At 27.9% G+C, this 20757-nt stretch overlaps 1 protein-coding gene and 1 long non-coding RNA gene across 2 annotated transcripts in view; one reads left to right on the top strand and one right to left on the bottom strand.

Annotated features, from left to right (window-relative positions):
* The window catches only part of LOC100158922 (ankyrin repeat and fibronectin type-III domain-containing protein 1), a 153934-nt gene that overhangs the window by 47448 nt on the left and 85729 nt on the right, over window positions 1-20757 (top strand). The gene's annotated exons all lie outside the window — the stretch shown is intronic.
* Window positions 594-20155, bottom strand: LOC115033778. Its single transcript, XR_003839087.1, has 2 exons — window positions 19142-20155; window positions 594-2242 (listed from the first exon to the last, which is right to left on the bottom strand). It is a non-coding gene; the product is annotated as an uncharacterized LOC115033778 (long non-coding RNA).

The following is a 20757-nucleotide window of genomic DNA, read 5'->3' on the forward strand; positions in this document are numbered from 1 at the left end:
AAACAATGAATTTTATAGTAAAGCCAATTCAACATTTATAGTTTTGTGTTGTATCACTGAAGATATTATGGAATGATTAAACCAAATTTAATAGTTGTAATGCAATGATTATTCACCCTATCAATAATATATAAGAGCAATTTGTGAATAAAATACATTTAAAAGTTAAATTGTGGCTTGATCTTAAATAATAACCGTACTTAACACATTAATTAAGATGGACCTCCAAAATGTTGGTACAAGGATAAAAATGTTGTAAATGCTCACTTCACACATTATTGCACAACTATTATAAGTATATATATTTGAATTAACAATAAAGTATTACTGCAGGTACAGTGGTACTTTTCACAATAAATATTACTCAGATGGTTCAAATATGTATTATATCACATACCATATTTTTGAAAACATTAAATATTCATATTCCTTATAGAAAAAGACACTTAACCCATTTTCGTCAAAAATATACTTACAACATTTTTGAATTAAGTCATCGTTATTATGGTTAAATTTTTCTACAAATATAATTCAAAAAAGTACGGATATGGTATACTACGATTGGTATGAGCACTCACCACATCTCGATGCACTAGTATAGAAGTATAGTATAGTTTTTTTTTTTTAATTTGAGAGCATTCAAGAGCTTTGTGTTTGTAAATTGATTTTCAACGATTCTCTGAAGTATAATATTATAGTGCAAGACTGTCGACGTGTAGTTATACTACCATTATATTAAAGAAAACCCTTATGGTGCTACACTGTAGACATATTTCATATTTCTAGTGGTCATAAACTCATAAAAGTAAATGTGAATTAAAGATTTTTTAAGCTTATTAAATAAAGTAATTACTGACATGAAAATAATTACCAATTAGACAGATAAGTGATAACCTTATTATCATTCCGATCCCTCAAAGACCAAAACTACAAATCTAAAATGTGTTTTAAATATCATACTTACAGTAAATTAAAATATATAAACATATAAATAACTTTTATCAGAAGTGAGAATTCAGCGAAAATATAAATTTAAAAATAATTCATTAATTAAACTCTATATCTCCACTGTCAAACACAATCCTAATATCTTACAACATATTATTGTGATCATACCGATCAAATATGTATTTGGGCCGATACACTTACAACATATTCATATTCAAACAAAATATCATTCATACTTAAGTGAAACTATATCAACGAAGTATTAATTTAATTATAGCTTGGTAAAATATTGATCTTGCATATTTCATTTAGGTATATCAAAAGTGTATCTAATTTGATTATAATACCCTTTACCTACTAAATGGAATATTCATTTTTATACAGGTGATATTGAAATATTTGATTACATTTCAATCTTTACTGACTAGGAAATTAAATTAAATTAAATCACTTGTAAATGTACAATTATATTCAATTGAATTTGTCTATTGATATAAAATAACCTATGTGCAAAAAATGATTTATACAATCATTTATGGTATATTTGATCGTAAATGAAATAGGTAATGCGAAGTCATCGTTTCTAGAAGTGACACACACAATGAGCTGAGCGTAATATAATATTATACTAGTTTATTGCTGATCAATGTTCGTATAAATTTGTTTTGAAATATTTAATAAACGGTTTTCAATCATTATTCAATGATAAACACATTTTTTTTTGTGTAATATTATAAGAAACAAAAACAATACAAAATAATGCTTAAACGACCCTTAATTATTATTAAAAAGTATGATTTTTATGGAAAAAAGTTGTCAAATGTGTAGAATGCAGTTGTAAATACTTATTTTTTATTGTAAATTATATACAACTTACTAATCAAAAGTTTGTTAATGAGCAGATATTCATATTAACACCAAATTAACTTACTTGGTTGGTAAATATAAATGCCTTGACTGACTTAACTAAACGAGTAGTGATATACCTACAAGTCTTAAAATGTATTAAAAGATATCCTAGACAACATCTACATAATTTAACTTAAAAAAAATTGAATTGCATTTGATTATTATCATATCAAAAAATAAACATATTTATGATTCTGGCATTATACACACGAGATAATGTGACTACATACTTACATTAATCAGTATCAATAATCACAATTATAGCTGAGTGTTTGAACTTTTAATAGATATTAAACTATATTCTGTATCTCGTATTTTTGCACGTAAGTATTTGTTTATTACTGCCCGCCTCGGATATTGATGGTTAAATGGTTAAGGTGTGATTCTAAAAATAATGAAACAAGTTAGTACCAAAAGTAGAATTTTCAAAATAGTAATAAGTATACTTATAATAGGTAGGTACGAAAAGATGAACCGGATGATTTAATTGTCGATTCTTAGCACTCGCATTGCGTGAATAACGTATTCACGCATTCGTTAAATACGATTCAAATATACGCGAGTCGTTAACATAATAATAAAAAATTATGTTTTCTTGGAAATACAAATTTTACTAAGAATTACACACTTATAGGTTGCTTGGTGTGTTCTTATTACAATAGTTATAAACTCGTTTAATCTAAACAGATTATACCAAAGTTTTTTTTATATTTTACCTGAGTTGGGTACTTAGGTATTTACAATTTATAAAACAAAATTGATCGTGTTAATTGTTTCTGAGAAACTTAATATAACGCTACATGTTTAATAATAATTATAAGTCAAGTAAAAATTTATAATTTTATTTCTTGATATGCAACCCTACCCATCCAGTTGAGTAAAAAAGTATATTGTTGAACCAACAATACGGTTCTGAAATCTGGGTTACCTATATTATGTAAATTTGTTTAGTAAAAATTATGTGTTCATTAAATACTAAAATATTTTTAAAAAGAATATGTATTAATAAATATAAACTTATTCGTTTTTTTTTTTAATTTCATCTAATCTATATACTACCTGATAAAACCTAATTACTAATAAATATATAATATTTTCATAAAATAATTTGAAAACAAAAATAGGTTCATGGAATACAAGTGTGAGGATACTACTCATTGATGGTAACTCTGAAAAATGAATAAAAAATTATGTGGGCTAAATTCATGAAAATGTATTTTCTTCTTATCTGAATACTGGTCTTAACTTATAATAATTATAGTTACAGTTTAACCATTGTTATGCAAATCTATATAAAATATATACAATTTCACAACTCTAATATCTGATGTAAACCCAATTTTCTCTAATTTATCAGTATTGTATTTTATTATTTACTCTACCAAACGAATCTCAAATTTACTTTTATCGATGAAACGAATAAATAGAATAAATAAACAAATCAAATTGTATTTGTTTTAGTTATTTATCTTACACATAAAAAACAAAAGGTTTTTGTAAAATAAGAAATAATATTTAAATTGGTTTTCAGACCTTTTATTTTAATTTTCTTAGTACCTATCGTTTTTTATCCAAACTTAAGTGTCACTAATGGGTCGCTAGGTACTTGGCACCACGGTTCATCACAAAAAAAAGTCTTATGATTTTTTATTTTTCTCTCCTGCATCACGTGAAGGTACTTACTATGCATAAATCTGTATAAATTGTATATTTATATTCTTATAAAATAAATTGATATACAAAGTTCGTGTGTTAAATAAGTATTAAATGCGATTCAAATTATTGATTAATTAAATAATTTTTATGAGCTAATATATTTTCATCAATGCAAATTTCATCATCGTAATTTACTGATTGAAATATTTCGAAGTTGTCGTTAAACTCGTTGATGTGCATACAACTGTCTTAAATATTACATTTTCTGTGTGAATGTTTAATGATAGTGTACAAATTGCTTTTTTCGTGAAGAATGTGTCTTATCTTATGGAATACAACTGTATACTGTCTGTCGACGCAAAAGAGCAAGCTTTTGTTACGAACAAAATACTTCTTATCAAATGACATAAGATAAAAAAAAATAAATAATCAGTTAAACAAAAGCAAGGGGGAAAAAAAGAAAATGGAACTAAACGACATAATTAATGAATTTTCATCATAAAGTTTCGTTACTCGTGTAGGTAGATCTCATACATTTTTAGTTCTGAAATGCTTTATTACATTCCACGTTGTCGAATGACATAGTAGCTGTATATATTAATTAGACGTGAGTACGGTATATCCAGTGCATTTGTTGACTCTCAGTTTATATGTGTATTCGTATTTCTATACACATGCGACGAGACTAAGTTTATATCGTCAATGTGTATATTAAGTACATAACGGCGCGGAAACAAAACGTGCGCGTGGACTATTTAATTACAATGGAAAATGGCCGATTTTGACTAGAGTATCTATAGCTATACCGCCGCCATAGTGCATTTCGCTAAGGGATCAGCGTTAAGTAACCTTCCATGTGTATCCGGTCATCCAGCTTATTATATTATACCGATGTAGGTACACTTGTTAAACTACGTGGCGTGCACAGTATAAAAATATAATTTTCGGTGTACGGGAAAAGATACGAATCGCCAATGAGGACAATAACGAAATCTCATTTTAGGTCCGAAGAATTTCTAAAAAGAAATAAATCAAAGGATTTCGATATAGATTCATCGTGTGTATATACACATACACATATATATAGGTACACACAGCAATCAATAGTTTCGTGAGAAAATGATAAATCGCCTGTAAGTAAAACATTTCAAATGTCTGCCATACTGATCGATGGCACTCGCAATGTGTGTCTGCAGTGGTATAATAAGGTGGCAATCGGCGAGGGAAATTTTATACATTTATCTTGTAAAAACTAACCGCCAAAACACACAACGTGGCAAAGGGTAATCGGCAAAAAGTCTAACGCAAAAGGCTGTAGTAGTGCAGTACTAGCCGAAACGCCGTGTTGTTGATAATAATATGCAAAATGCAAATAATAATTATTAAAGAACTAACGTCTAACGATAACGCTTCCACGGCAATAAGAGAACAATGAATTCTACTACGCGGTGCATTATAATAATAATAATATGATTGGACACGTTTCACATCGGTGATAATATGCATAGAGAATTCGTCTTCAAATTGAATAATATTCTATACATTCCTATTCCTGCGCTGTTGTATGACGTGCATTTAAGATTATGAAATATTTCAATATTTATTTATACATATAATATTATTATATAGTACATACACATAATCTGTTTATACATTTTACGTACATTTGACATTCAAATGCAATGATGTGGTATTCTCTCTTTATCTCTCTCTCTCTCTTTTCAACGGCTGGGTTAGTGCGTTTCAATGTATTATGGATACGAATATACGATTTGAATCGTTGTGGTTTAAAACTGAAACGTTGTCCGTTGCGTTATTGACACTATATAGCAAAGCCCAGGGGTAGGTTATACGGTTTAATTATTATATCGGCGATAAATCCAGAAAATCCATAAAACATAAAACCATAAAGGTGAATTTCACTATTATATAACAGTAACGTTCGCCTATTTTATCAGTGTAAATTTTTACGTAGGTTTATATTATAATATATGTTACAGGTGAAGTAGGAAAAAATATGCTTGGACAATATGCAAATAAAGGCGATCAAAGTAGATAAAATTAATATATTATACAGACCATATTCGTTCAGATCGCTTTGAGTTAAAATTTAACACAATATTCGTTACAGTGACCTTATTATGTACCTAATTATTAACGAGGTACACTCAAAACCAACATAATATAGCAGAATGACTATTTAAAAAAAATTATCAATTTTTATTTATAATCTGCTATACCGATGAGTCCAACGGTTCATTATTTTGTGTCCTCGCATAGCGTTAAATGTTGTGCGAATTGTTTTTTATTTTTCACATAACTTTCCACGACAGATTTATTCGGTACTTTAAATTCATGTATTTTAAAATATTATATATTAAATTATATTTTATGAATGTATTTTATTCAACGTAAATATTTGCTCTTCGTTGAATGTATACGAGTAGATTCACAAAGTATGTAAATCAACGTTCAAGAATACTGTCTCTTCCGATGACATTATTTATATATCTAAAACCGTGATATAAAGCTAAAAATGAGGCATTTATAATAAAATCTTTAATGTTATGTTATTATAATAATTATAAGTAAACAATAAATTGTACTCAATTTATTAAGATTTCCAAGATATTAATGCACTTGCGTCTCGTACACGACTTTACAACTGCGTAGGCGGTATCGCGTTCCCAGTTCACCACGTCTGTCTGATATTCCCACAACTTTACTGTTTACCAAACGTTTTTACATTAAAACAGAATAAAAAGTTTTGCAATATTGTGTTTTTCGTCTTAAATTACATAATATAATTTCGGGAGCCATAATTATGAAGAAATTGCGCAAAGAAGTACATCTAAGCATACAAACAGTTTAATGAAGGTGAGTAGATGTATAATTATTGACGAAACATTTAACTTTTTAACTACTCTACATACCACGCGAATTCAATTTTATAGTATTTTTCTTTTTTTGAATGTTATTATATTATTATATCTTTATTTAAATACAATTTAATATTCGCGAGCATAGAGAATACCATATTATACATCGTTGGTAGTCGGGGTGGAGGTATATGGTGGTGTATATTTAAACATATATTTTTGTAAGACACCTTCTTAAAATAAAATCGCCGATATCTGTTTTATAAATTTGATATTGCAGAATCAGTATTTACTGTTTGGTAATTTTTTTTTACTTTTCAAAGAAATTTTTGCTGTGGTCCACGGAAATTTGACCAACATTAAACAAAAAGAAACTATTTAACAGTTATATTATAATATTATAAAGAAAATAATAAAAAAAAGATAATATTTTATTTATACCTGGCGAAATTTTGTCGCTTGAACAAATATAACAACCGCTCGGTTTGTCTTGAAATTTAATAGTTATCTTGTTAAATTAAAACAGCAAATGCAAAATAGGAGAAATATAAATGAAGTACTTATATATATATATATAGATATATACGAGTAGATACTAGATAGCGTATATATTGTGTTCTGGTAATAATTTTGAAATGGCCTATAAACATTTTGTCATTAACAATTAAAAAACTCAAATGACACAAACATAATGTAACAAACAAGTAACAACATAGTATAAATATTGTTTTTTTTTATAGAAAACATGTAATTATCTCAACTTGAAACTATTATCGTAAAAAAATTCAAAACTAGTTAAATATACATTACGTAACAAAGAAACAATTATATTAATGTGGCTACGAAGAACAAAATTACGTTTTTTGAGCATGATATAAAATAAATAATTATCCCTATAGTATGTCTTAAAACCAATATTACTCAAAAATTTAAGTTGGCTTGCAGATACGTTAAAAAGTAAAAATAAAAAGTTACCTAACCCTATAGCCGCAGGGGCGTCATTTGGGGGGGGGGGGGCAGGGTGTGCAATGGCACCACTAACTTAAAAAATGTTAACAATTGGCCTGCCATTAATACTCCAATGCTCCGTCCTAATTAACTTATACATGTTTTCATATATAGGTAATATAAAATATATATATTTTTAAGTTTTTGTATATGTACAGTAATGACATTAGCTGGTTGCTTTAACTGCTTATAAGCTTTTAATTCTTTGAATTGCTAGCTATTTAAAAGTTGCATTAGTCGTTATGAGTTTCAATAAGAATTATAAAAGGGAAGGAAAGAATATTTACATAGGTTTGCATAGGTTTCCTACATTTATATATATATAAATATATATATTTTTTAATGGCCTGGTGAAATGTCAAAATTGGCCTGCCTAAAAGTTTGCACACCCAGAAAAAAAACTGAAATGACGCCCCTGCCTATAAGCTATAAGAGGAGACATTTTGAACTGTAATTTGATATGGATACTCAAACTACTCTTACACATAATGTTTAATTTAAAATTTATTCCATTCTAATAAATCTCCTAAAATTTTTTTCAATTTGTATTTATTTGTGTCTATAGGATTTCTATAATTATTTATTATTCATGTTTTTTATATGCAGTTCATATTTTGAATGTATAACAAAAGGTGTTCTGGAATTATGAAACTCATTATTATTAGAATCCTAAAAATGTGTTTATTTTGTTGAATGCCTTTTAAATACTCAAATAAGTTTAAAACTAAACAGAAATGAAATGGAATATTATTGTTTATATTTATTGTTTATAAAACCTTCGTAATATGTTAATATGTATATTACATAAAGTACGATTATAAGATTAAACCTGCAGAGTTCTAACGAATATACAAATATCGTTTGAATTATTGGAGTGTGCGTGTCTTTGATACAAATTTGTAAGAATGCAAAATTGAACGGAAAACGGAATTATTTTTTCGATAGTAACCATAACAACGCATTAGTCATTTGTTAAACTGTTCACTTCGAAGTTAAAAGAATAAATAGATTGTAATAATAATAATAGAACGCTGGTGTACCATGTACACTGTACATTAACTGTGCAAACTACTTCAGAGAAGAAAATATGACTGAATGTGAACATTGCAGACAAATTGTTTGATGTCTATTTCTCACTACAAAACGTCAAAGATTTTTAGATTTTTATTTATGAACGATAATATATTAATATGTTATATGAAAAAAAGATAAAAAAAAATATATATAGACAGATATTTTATACACTTTATAACATACCAAATAAAATACGCAGTGACAAATATTTCATGACACGCCAAGAGTATAGAAAATTACAAATCAGGCTAGCGTGTCACAAGTCACATGGAAGTTAAAAAAAAAACAAAACAAAAAAAAGCGAAGAAGACAAACTACCCATATAATATATAATTCTTCGAATTACCATCTTTTCAACTACTGTGATCCATCATCGTCTCGCCAAATTGTATTCCAAAACCAAAATCTCTACGAAGCATGATATCAAACTTTTGATATGTATAATCAATAAAACTCCGTATCACAGTAATTTATTTACCAATACGACGGCACATACAATTAGAATAATACTATAGTACGTGAAAAAAAATATACCATTTATGAATTACAAAGTTTTTACCACTCAAGGATTACTTTGATAATAAACTCACAATTAAAATATTATGAGTTTTGAGAGGCACGGCAAGTACCTAAGCTAGTTTTTAAAATATTAAATGTTTGTTATACCTACATGACGTGCTGTTATTATTGTTTAAATTTGCTATATTAGTATCTAAAGTCAGTGGCCACTATTATCATAATAAAGTCAAGGTAAATTATCGATTATAAAGTGTTTAGTTTATTGATCAAGAGGAACGTCACATTTAAAGTGGCAGTTAATGTAAAATGTCAATAAAATATTATTAGTTATCTCGCATTTAAAAAAAAAGAATTCATTTAATGTTTACAATTAAAACGTTACATAATTTTTGAGTTTATCGATATTTAGAAGTAAAACATTGTACAAGTAATGCGTTTATGGTTATTTAAAATAAAATCGTTATATAAATTTTGTGTTTATCGTTATTCGGAATTGAAACGTTATTTACCCAACATTTAATACCTATTAAATTTAAAAATAATAAAAAATTAGGAGCATGGCCAGATTACAGAATATATAATAAATTCTTAGGTTTTTTGCTAAGACAAAAATAAATTGTATGAAATAATTAATATTTCTACAAAAAAAAATGTATAACTAATAAATTATTTCGTTTTACGTTATTTTTCGTTTGATGGTTAGGTTAAGTTAGGTTAGAATGAAATTCTATAAATTACGTTTTGCGTTATGTTTTGTTTAATGATATATTTTGTTAGTCGTTATGTTTTGTTTTGTGATGTTTAATTATTTTTATTTATTGTATTCCGTTATAATTACGTTTACATATTTCAATTGCTTTTTGTCAAATATAACGTTATTATAACGTTTGCAAGTCCTGGTCTAAAGGTATATTATCAGTTGTGTACATATTTAATATAGTAATGGACGTATAGCGTTTTTCAGTTTTCATTAACAACAAATTACTATAAATTATAAATTATCGTTAATTTGTTTATATAATTATCTAACAATTTCATGAACATGATATTTGAATTTTGAGAGACTCGAATTATGACGATAGACGAATAGCTAAGATTTCGATATGGCAATGGAATTTTGAGCGATTTCTCACGCTATTGAAACATGAATAAAAAGAATACGATGATTTTGGGTACACGGTACATGAGCTAAGACCTACGAATAACCGTGACTATGGTCGAACCAATGTTCGGTCTACGACGACTGAAACACTATTATTATTATTATTATTATTATTATTATTATTATTATTATGATATCATAATATCAGTGCGAGTTAACTCATCAAATTAATGTCTTTAACTATGGTAATAAAAATAATTATTAGTACCTACCGTACTTGCGTTTACCGGTCACCACCGCATCGGACGAATCCAATTACCTCGCAGTATATCATATGATACATAATAATATTATAATATTTAACGAGGTCTGCAGCTGCTGTAAGACACTTATAATATCATATACTCATATGGCGTATCAATTGTGACGTCCAACCCGACTGTGGTGCGCCTAAAGGCATGACCGCAGACTTAACGGAGTCATCTTCGCGGGGGGTTGCCTACCTATGGTCATATTATTAATATAATATAAATTATAATATACGGTCGTTGGTACCAGCGAATTATGGTCGTGAAGTAATAATAATATTCATACGTTACATGCCGTGTTTCTATATCGAATGTCACCATTAGCATCATAAATATGATACACTGCACGACGAAGTGGCGAAAACCGAAATGTTTAGTAGGTACTATACTATCTCAAAAATAAGGTTATTTTTTATTATCTTATTATTGATAAAAATTAAAATAAATTTAAATGTTCGATGGTGTTCACATCGAAATCCACGTGTAACATGAAACATCACATGATTTCTGTGACATATTATTATTTCACGCATCGTTTCTTTTATTGTTTGATAAAGTCAACCAGTAAGACTAAGCTAAAATAGATGTAGGTAGGTACCTGCTGACCGGTTGACAGATATCAAATTATGACAAAACTATGGTACAAGTCACAACTGTAAGTAGGTACCTACATGGTTTATAAAATGTCTCTTTTGGATCATTTCCTCAAGTATAATAATAATAATAATAATAATAATAATATATTTTTCGTTATGCAATGATGCCATTCGTTTCAGAAACACTTTGTAAAATATAATATTGCCGTACGGAGTTGCCACTGCCGGAGATACGCCGCGGGTAACGTGTCGAAATATCTCAATAATACAGAAATACAATAATAATAATTTATTAGTTGACATAAGCTGGTAATAAACTATAAAGTATAAAACACGGTGACTCAATTACGGTGCAATCGATTGAGCATATTATTATAGTATTATGTAGTATCACGATCTGTTTTGTCGTATAACTTAATCACTTGTCTAGACTCTATAGAGCTTACTCCTTTACGTTCATGACCTTTTTTTTGGGAAAGGTTCCCTTTTATATGTTTTGACTATTTTGGTTACCGTTTTTTTTATCACAATTTAATATTAATCATACTCGATGTCAAGTTCCAAGACAACCTTATAAGACAGCATAAAATATGTTCCCTATGGCTGCATTTTCTCTTCACCACATAATGGTCTTCCCATTTCAGCAATATGTGCCCTCAAAATAATTATAATTTTGTTTTTCAAATATAATAGATTATCTTCAATTTCCACACGTTTAATTGTAATATTTACCCCTATGACGAACAATGTATAATATTATGTAGGTACGACTAATAGATTTAAAAAAATGATTTTGGAGAAAATATAAATATATCATTCTACTACTTACATTTCTTAAGAATAACCTCTTCCATAGAAACAAAAAGAAATATTATATGAAAATCGTGTTTTTTATAACTGAGCACTTGCAATGTTAGTATGCGGTATTTTGTTAGTGGAAAAATAAATGAAACATTATGTAGTAACAGAATAATAATAATAAAAAAATGAGAGTTTATCTGAATTTTTGATTTTTAGAAAACGTACCTATTAAGATAATAACATAAAGAGTTTTGAAATCGGCCAGATTATATTTCCATGTAAACATTGTATTAGCTAACTACGGAATACGAACAAGGTATAATTATATCGACATGTGTATCTATAATATATTATTATAATGGTCAATTATAAATATTCCAAAAATCAAAGACAGAACTGTATGTATTGAGGACGTCTTAACATGTTATGTCGAGGATAAATAATTACTGTTAAGCGTAAAATGGTATTCGTGTTGCTTCAGAGACACAACGTAAAATACTAACTACAGAAGAGCTAAGAGTAAATTATATAAATTCGACCAAGTGAAATATAAGAGCATTGCATTAGAGAACAATATTATATAGCATTGTTGTGTAAAGTTACATTTGTATAATAAGCGAGGTGAATAATAAAAAAAAAGAGACAAATGTACCGAAATAATGTTCAGTAGATTATGTTACATCACATCGATGTGATTACGGTGTATTATAATATACGTTTTAGAAACAGAACTTCGACATGAAAATCATAATTACATAGTCGTAATATTATGGTTATTGAAAAAAACAATTTGTTTCATCAATGCAGTTCGGATTTTTGGAGGGCAATCAGACTTAGATGAACACCAGCTACTGCTTATCGTAAAGAATAGGAATTTCGTTTAGAAATGTGTACATGGGACAAATAATTAAACATAGTGAAATATAATATGTATTATCATGGCGTGTGTTTGGAACAGACACGTGGATGGTCACGGGTTGGTTTTATTGATCATTTGGCGTTCGGTGCCCCCCTCCCCATGTCATCGCACGAACTTGATTAAGTATAGTTGTTTAAATTATGCGCGTTTTCTTAATATTTTTATTCTTAAATTGGAATATAGATGACACATACTGAATAAACATACTCATATACTTATTCAATCAAACAAATGTACCTATTACAATAATATTAATTAATAATATAGGTATCTAATATAAGTTCATAAATATAATTTATATTATAAGAATAATTCGGAGAAATTATTCTCTGTCAATTTCAACATATTATATTGTTCCACATTTGATCAAAACTTATATTTTAACCTTGAGTTTTGGGGTAAGTTTGAAGTTTCTTACTTTCCCCTTTCTATAGTTGATATAAGAACGCATACAGAATATTTTGGACGCATTATCGAGGTTATCGGTACAATGGAGAAGATTACTATCTTAAATAATTAATTTATATCAAAAATATGACATTTTTTGTTGAAATATCATAGTAAGTTGTACTATACTTACTATAATACTACATTTAATCATAAACATACATTATCCACAAATAATTGCGAAAAAATCATTAATTTTACATTTTACAAACAGTATTAGATAATCTTGAAATATGAATATAGAATGATAATTGATTATTAGTATTTATAACTAATGTTAACTATTTTAAATTTGTTATATTTCAAATATATTATGGATTATTATGAAACAATTAACTGTAGGTATACTTAAAACTTAAAAGTTAAAACCTTAGGCTTGGTGCATTGTTGTTATCTGAGTACATAACGATTTAATTTTACAGATATTAATCCTGTGTTTATACATTTTAATTAGGTTATACTTATAATAATTATTACATATAATATTTCTAATACATATTGTATATTATACTCAATTTATAATTTTGTATTGATTAACTTCATTTTTTTATATTTTAATTACATCATAAATCATAATAATTAATTTATAACTATTTAAATTAAGAAAGTCTCGTATAATAAATTATTAACATTTGAAAATTGAAGTTAAAATCCAGTTTTATTTACATAATATCATTTTAGCTTTATAAAGTATTATGTATATTTTAAATTCCCCAGCTAATATATTATATAATAGGTACATATACATATACTCTGTGGAGAATAATATATTGTTAATAAAGGTAGTAAAGAAATTTAAATTTAAATTTACATAGTGATTATAAAAATAATTAAAATTTGTTTGAGTAAATGTACACAAGGGTGTCAATTTTAACATAAACTACAAGACCCTAAGGTTACCCTTAGATCTATTAAGATATGCACTTATACTACTATAGAAGCTTGGTATTTTATAATATTGTTAGAATCTAATACTTATACCTGTTTGAGTGAAGTGCGTCGTCGTTTAATTTCTCAAATACAGTTCTTTATAAGTAGGTACCTATAATACATTCAAGTACTTTGTATAGGTATAAGATTAGGGATTAAGTTGGGTTATCAAGCAATCACAATACTCTTTTATGTTTTATCACACACTATTTGAAATACCATTTATATTTCTTTTACGTATGTTCATAATATAATGTCTTTAAAAAAGTATCATTTTAATTTTTTCTATATAAAAACTAGTAGTTAGTACAAAAGTAATTAAAATAATTTGTTTTTAAAAGTAAACTTGTTCAAAAAAATGAAATAGAATAAATTTCCATATTATTATTTGTCAAATTTGTAATTATTATTCGCATAATGTATATTGTATATAGCATATACTATATACATACATGTTTTATAATATGTAATAAAAATCATAGTATAAGGTTTATGTACCAAAATTATTCTACTCGTCAAAAAATAAAAAAAGTATTTGAAATAAATAAATATAATACTGAATTCAATAAAAAAAATATTTTTAATATCCGTTATTTATGTACATATTATGCAATATGATATTCCTATTAAACATTTTTATAACTATGACCATTGACCATTGCAAACTTCTGTTTTTCAAATGAGAATTCTACTATTCAACTAAATTAATCAGTGGAGTTTTAGTGGATTCAGTCAAATTCTTCTAAAAAATCATTTTTAAGGACAATTGTTTTTTTCTATAAACATTTTATTAACTAAAAACTACCCTTGCAACAAAATTTTCAAAAAAAAAAAATATACACTTAGTAATTTAGAGTAAAAAAGTGGGGTTCTCATTTGAAAAACAGAAGTTTGTATCGCCACAATATAGACGTTTGAAAATATTTTCATTGAGTTGAAAATCAGAATTAGAATAAATTCATTATTATAGAACAAATTGGGGTTAGCATGCTTGGTAATCATCCTATTGTTTTATATAAATTTTATTGAATGATGATAGTCGTATTTTGACTGAATACTTTAAAGTCGATGATTGTATTGACGGTTTCTTTTAAATGTATTAAAAAAAAAAAAAAACCATTAACTATACAAATTAATTGTATAATATAGTTACGAATCAACATTTGAGTAACAATTACGTATTATTAAAATTAGAATTTGGGAATTGAATATAAATTAAATTATAATATACATCGATAATAATATATTAAAAAAATAAATAGTAATAAATTTATATATTATTTTTATGGATTCAAAAACGTTAAGAACTAGGTATGGCGTGTTTTAGATTCGAAGTGAAGATATTGATTTTACAATGATTAGTGTTTATTTTTATATACGTATATGTTTTGAAAAATATTTTTTTTTTTTGGGTGTAGTAGACGTGATCCGAAATACTCATGTGCAACCGAATAATTGGTTGGAAATTAGACGTAGATTGAATTTTGATATGTACTAATTTTAAAATCTCTTCTGTTTAACTAGAAAGCGGCAACAAAAGAAGAAAACTAATGCAGTTAAAATCTGCAAGATACGATAAACACAACTCGACACTCACAACAGTTTTGTTTTTTAAATACGATGATTAATGACTGAGATTTAAAAAAACCACTAACCATCCAGGAGCTTCTATTTAAAACGTAATTTCCAACGAGACTTAATCCTGTACTAGGTGAGCAAAATGAAACGGGTATACGGCTCCGTACTGAAACAACGTAGCATCGACATGCTGCTTGTTTTTTTTTTTTTTTTGTTGTCCTTTTGTTTACGCTGAATGCGTTAGTGAAATACTTTTTTTATATATATAGAAATTGCTAAGCCTTAAAAACGTAATTTGGCCAAAAAAAACACACTGCTCACACCGAGTGTCCAGCTGAGCCCACGGTCGTCTCGATCGGTTAACCTCGGAGCTTTTGCCGCGTTTCGAACGAAAACAAAACCAGGTGCGTGAGAGGTACTTTATATATAAAATAACGCACTTCTGCCGTTAACTATGCTAATTTAATGTTAAAAAGTTAATGCTCTGGCGTGAAGCTATACTGTCAGTTTGGTTATATTATATCGATTTTAATGGGACTCAATTAGACCGTGTATAATTATATCGCGTGCGGCGGCTGGCCATGGCTGTATGCAGTGTTAGACAATTAATAGGGATTATAATAGTTTAAGCTGCAAAAAGTTGATTGAAAAAAAACAAATATCGTCATCAACATAAGAACGTTTGATTAGTCAGGTTTTACAGCGCTCTTAAGAATAAAAAGCCCCGAAACAAATCAAGTAAACCTACTCTAATGTGGCTATAAGTCATCTGTATTTAAAATCTATAATATACAATATACATATAAAATTATTTAAGATTTTTTGTTTATTGTATCTACCAACTTATTTTTTGTTGCATTTATAGCAGCATACCTAGTTTAGTAATATTTCAGTATAGGTGACGCGTAACTGATAATCTATATTAATAAAAAAACAATGTTTGTAAGCGATCCAAAGCCAAGCTTATGGTTCTGACATTTGTTACATATAGCTACACTATAGCTAGGTAGATGGATGTACCTCTCGAAGACGAATTATTTTTGTTTGTATAGGGTTGCGGGTTGCCATTGGTTACACAAAATAAATTTGTTATTAAAATTGGACATAATTCTGAATTTTAAATTTGGGAAAAATAACCAAAATAACTGAGTTAAGATCCGAGCAGCTTATATTTAATGGAGTTTAAGACGGAGAAATCCTTCTGGTATTAAACACAGGCATTTAATTTTTCATGTGTAACATTGTATAGCAACAAACTCATAGACATAGCATTTTACCAATTTTTTTTTAAAAATATATTAGGTAGATATGTCTTATATAACTCTCTGTGTTGAAATGATTTATTAGAGAAACGAAATTATTTAGTTAAAACTTAACACACATGTTTGTTTATACATTATGTGATTTTTATCAAAAGTATTGATCGTATTAAAATAAAACTTCCAGTAGAAGTTCAAACAATACGCTTGGTTTATTAGAGTATATACTTTTCTGAATTTTGTGTATTTTGACTAGGTACCTAATTTAAAAAAAGGTTTGCATATAGGATAAAAGAGAAAATGTTATATTAGTCTAGAACCAATGGGTACCTATTTCAAGAAAGATTATTAAATATTTGTAGTGAAGAATACCAAAAAACATATTACTCACATGTTTCCTAATTCGTTTACCTTGTAAGAATACAGTAGTCATGCCATGTAATTATTACCTTGTGAATATAATAGGTACCTATATCTAATTTGGATTTTTAATTGAGGTTTTCTAATATCACAGTGGTCACGTGTATGAAACGGGAATAAATTATTTCGTGATAAAAATAACTACAGTCCAATTCGTACAAAATAAATTAAGAATTATAATAATTTATGAACACAAAACCGTGCAAGGGCTGCAATAATTTCATTTGCTATTTAGCAAATCCATCGAGACGCGAAATGCGCATACTTGTCTGAAATAACTTTGAAATAATATATTGACATAATACCGTACTCAGGAATATCGTGACTATAAAATTATCATCAACTGCAATCTGCATTATGCATTTAACCAAACTCGTATAACGATTTTCGATGTTACTAGATTGACGGTGACGTTGACCTGAAGGGTAATACATAATATTATGTAAAATACATATTATACTGCATTCAGCCTATGTGTCCTAAAATATGACAAGTAGTTTTAGTAAACTATACTAATGATTTTAACTAATCAAGTTTCATGAAAATCTGGTAAAAGCTTTCAGTCTTTCTGAAATATATAAAATGGTAAAATAATGTACTACTTATGTATATTATTATTATTGTTAGCAAGTAATACTTTTTCGAAATTTGAATTATTAAAATACTTTATTATTGGTTTGTTCCTGTATATGTTTATGAAACCCGTTCTAAAAGTTGTTCATTTGTAAATCACACTGTACATTTTTTTCATACAAAAACTTTGAAGTTCTATATTTCTATTTAACACTTAGAATCGACACTGTTTTAACTTTTAAACTGCACGACATGAAGTATAATTAATACATGCTATACATAACTTCTTTGGTAATATAAATATTTTTACACGATATATTACGAGTCTCTTCTATTTCTTTAACATCCTTTTGAAAAATCCGTAAACCATGTATAATATGTTTGGAAACACAACAATAACAAGATAATAGCTTAGACATTTTTAGTAAGCGTAAAAGTTTAAGGATTCCAGAAAGTTTTTCGTTTTATTAATTTCTACAACAGTTAAATTTTTACACTGTTGACAGTTAAACAACTAAAGCAGGAAACATAATATAAAATGTCTACTAACATTTTTTTTTAAAACCTATACTTACTTTTTTAATGACCAGGAAACACTGGTTGATTTTAATATACATTTGTGGTTGAAAAGTGATAAAAATAAATTGTTCGTATTCTACGACAAACGGTTGCTAGCAACGAATATACATAATTGTCCCTGCGATTAAATTATTAGTAGTTGTAGGTACCTATATAGTTTATGTATATCGTATATGATAATTTACAAGAATACCTATATATATTGTGGCCATTTTAACTTTTAGGCCATATCAATTTTGATTTATGTACAACTTGTTTTGTAACAATGCCACAACAATATTGTGGTTTATACCTATAATAGGTATGTAAGTTACTGAGCTTTAAATGTTACATAATGCAGATAGCTCTAAAAGTTAAATAGGGATTATGAAATTAATTAGAATTTGATTATATTTTCGATTACTTTTGCTTTTATGTTATATAATTTTCTTTTTTGGTGTACTCACATCAACGTTATAAACATGTTACAATATTGTGATGAAAACCTAAATAAATAAATAAAACTCGAACCGTATAAGCAATAATTTAACATACTTTTAAATGTGGATACGACAAAGTTGTCAATGTAAAAAATAAATGGAATCACTTCAGACCGTTCAATATTATCATATTATATTTTATACTGACTCTACTTACTTATGGCATTCGTTGTTGTGAAACAACGACAATCTTATGTTACAATAATTAATATTATTGTCGTCTCGAGAACAGATTTTAATGTTTTGTTTTTCGCGCTTTTGACCTCGCCCGGACGAAGGTCGTCGTTGTCGGCGACACGTTCGTACTTCGAAAACAAGGGACGCCGCGCGTCGCGTCGCTTTAGTCGTTTACGATATTATCGTTCGCGGTCGGCGGCACGTTTCAGAACGTCAATATAACCACTGTCCATTCGCCATTTAGAGTCGTCTGTCGTGAGTTTTCAGCCGAAACTGTATAGTAGGTGGTTAACCGTCGTGTTCGGCGAACGAAATAATAATATTTAATAGTATAAAGCGAGTTGTACGTGCGCGTTTGCCACCACGCAGTACACGTTGCGCATAAAATATTAAATATTATACTCGTATATCTTACTATATTATACATTTTAATGTTAATTTTTATTATTATTATTATGTTTTTTTTAAATGCGTTTAATGTAATAAATCACTAAAACAAAATATGTTATCGTTGTGGCCACTCGGTTGCCAGACATGCTGTAAAACTCCCCGAGTCACAGCCTGTAAGCCATGCCCTGTGATTGAACATTTGGGACCAGTTGTAAAATAAATAGTCGTGGGTTGCGTTGGCACAACGGTGACAAATCAAACCGTTTGTGGAGCGAAAATCGAATAAAAAACCCGGAAGGAATGTCGGATGTGATGACCGCGTGTTTAGGGACACGGCTTGCAGCCTCTCGACGCTTTAAACAACGTTAAACCGCTAAATTAGGGAAATTCGGAACGGAGCTCGGTTTATGACTTTTTTTTCAAACTATAGAAATGATTGTAATCCAGAGTTAAGATTTGAAGTTTACATGCACGCAGGGATGGACCCAAATCAAAAATCTGGGGGGAGGGTATTTATTTAAATTCACCTACGTCACACAAATATTAATAATAACTTCCTTTTAAAATATTATTTAAGTATCAAATCTATCACTTGTGCTCATTTTTAAATCATAATTTAGATAATATGATGTGTGCATATAAAATACATTAAAAAAAATATATATTAATACAAATATGTATAGAAGTAGTGAGTACAAATCTCCTCAATTTTAAATTTATAGTTTTTTTTATATATGTGAGTACATAAGTATGTACTTAATTTATTAAAAATGTCTAGAATCCAACAGTGAAATAAATTCATAAATATAGATTGTATTATTTTTACCTACGTTTTCAAATCTATTTATTTACTTATGCAAGTAAATTATATTAGAAAAATATTTCTTTAACAAATTATGTGAAATTATGTATGTGTTCGGTGTGACCTATGTGAGGGAAGGGCTATAGGTTCTTTAGCCTTCCCTGTATCCATATACCTACATGCGTGGGAAACATGTCAGAGTACCCAAAACAACAGGTTGACAAACTGTCTATTTTCGTCACTTTGATTATAATAATACATTCTTCGTTCTGGTCTGATTATATTATAACAGGAAAAATGAATATGGAATGAAACAAAGTGGTAATAATAATATATTATAGTTTATATGATGCAGTCAGTGAGCGCGCGTGGGACGAGGACAAAATCTAATAATTTCGGACTCG

Source organism: Acyrthosiphon pisum, chromosome A1 (genome assembly GCF_005508785.2).
Source record: "Acyrthosiphon pisum isolate AL4f chromosome A1, pea_aphid_22Mar2018_4r6ur, whole genome shotgun sequence".
NCBI classification, from domain to species: domain Eukaryota; kingdom Metazoa; phylum Arthropoda; class Insecta; order Hemiptera; family Aphididae; genus Acyrthosiphon; species Acyrthosiphon pisum.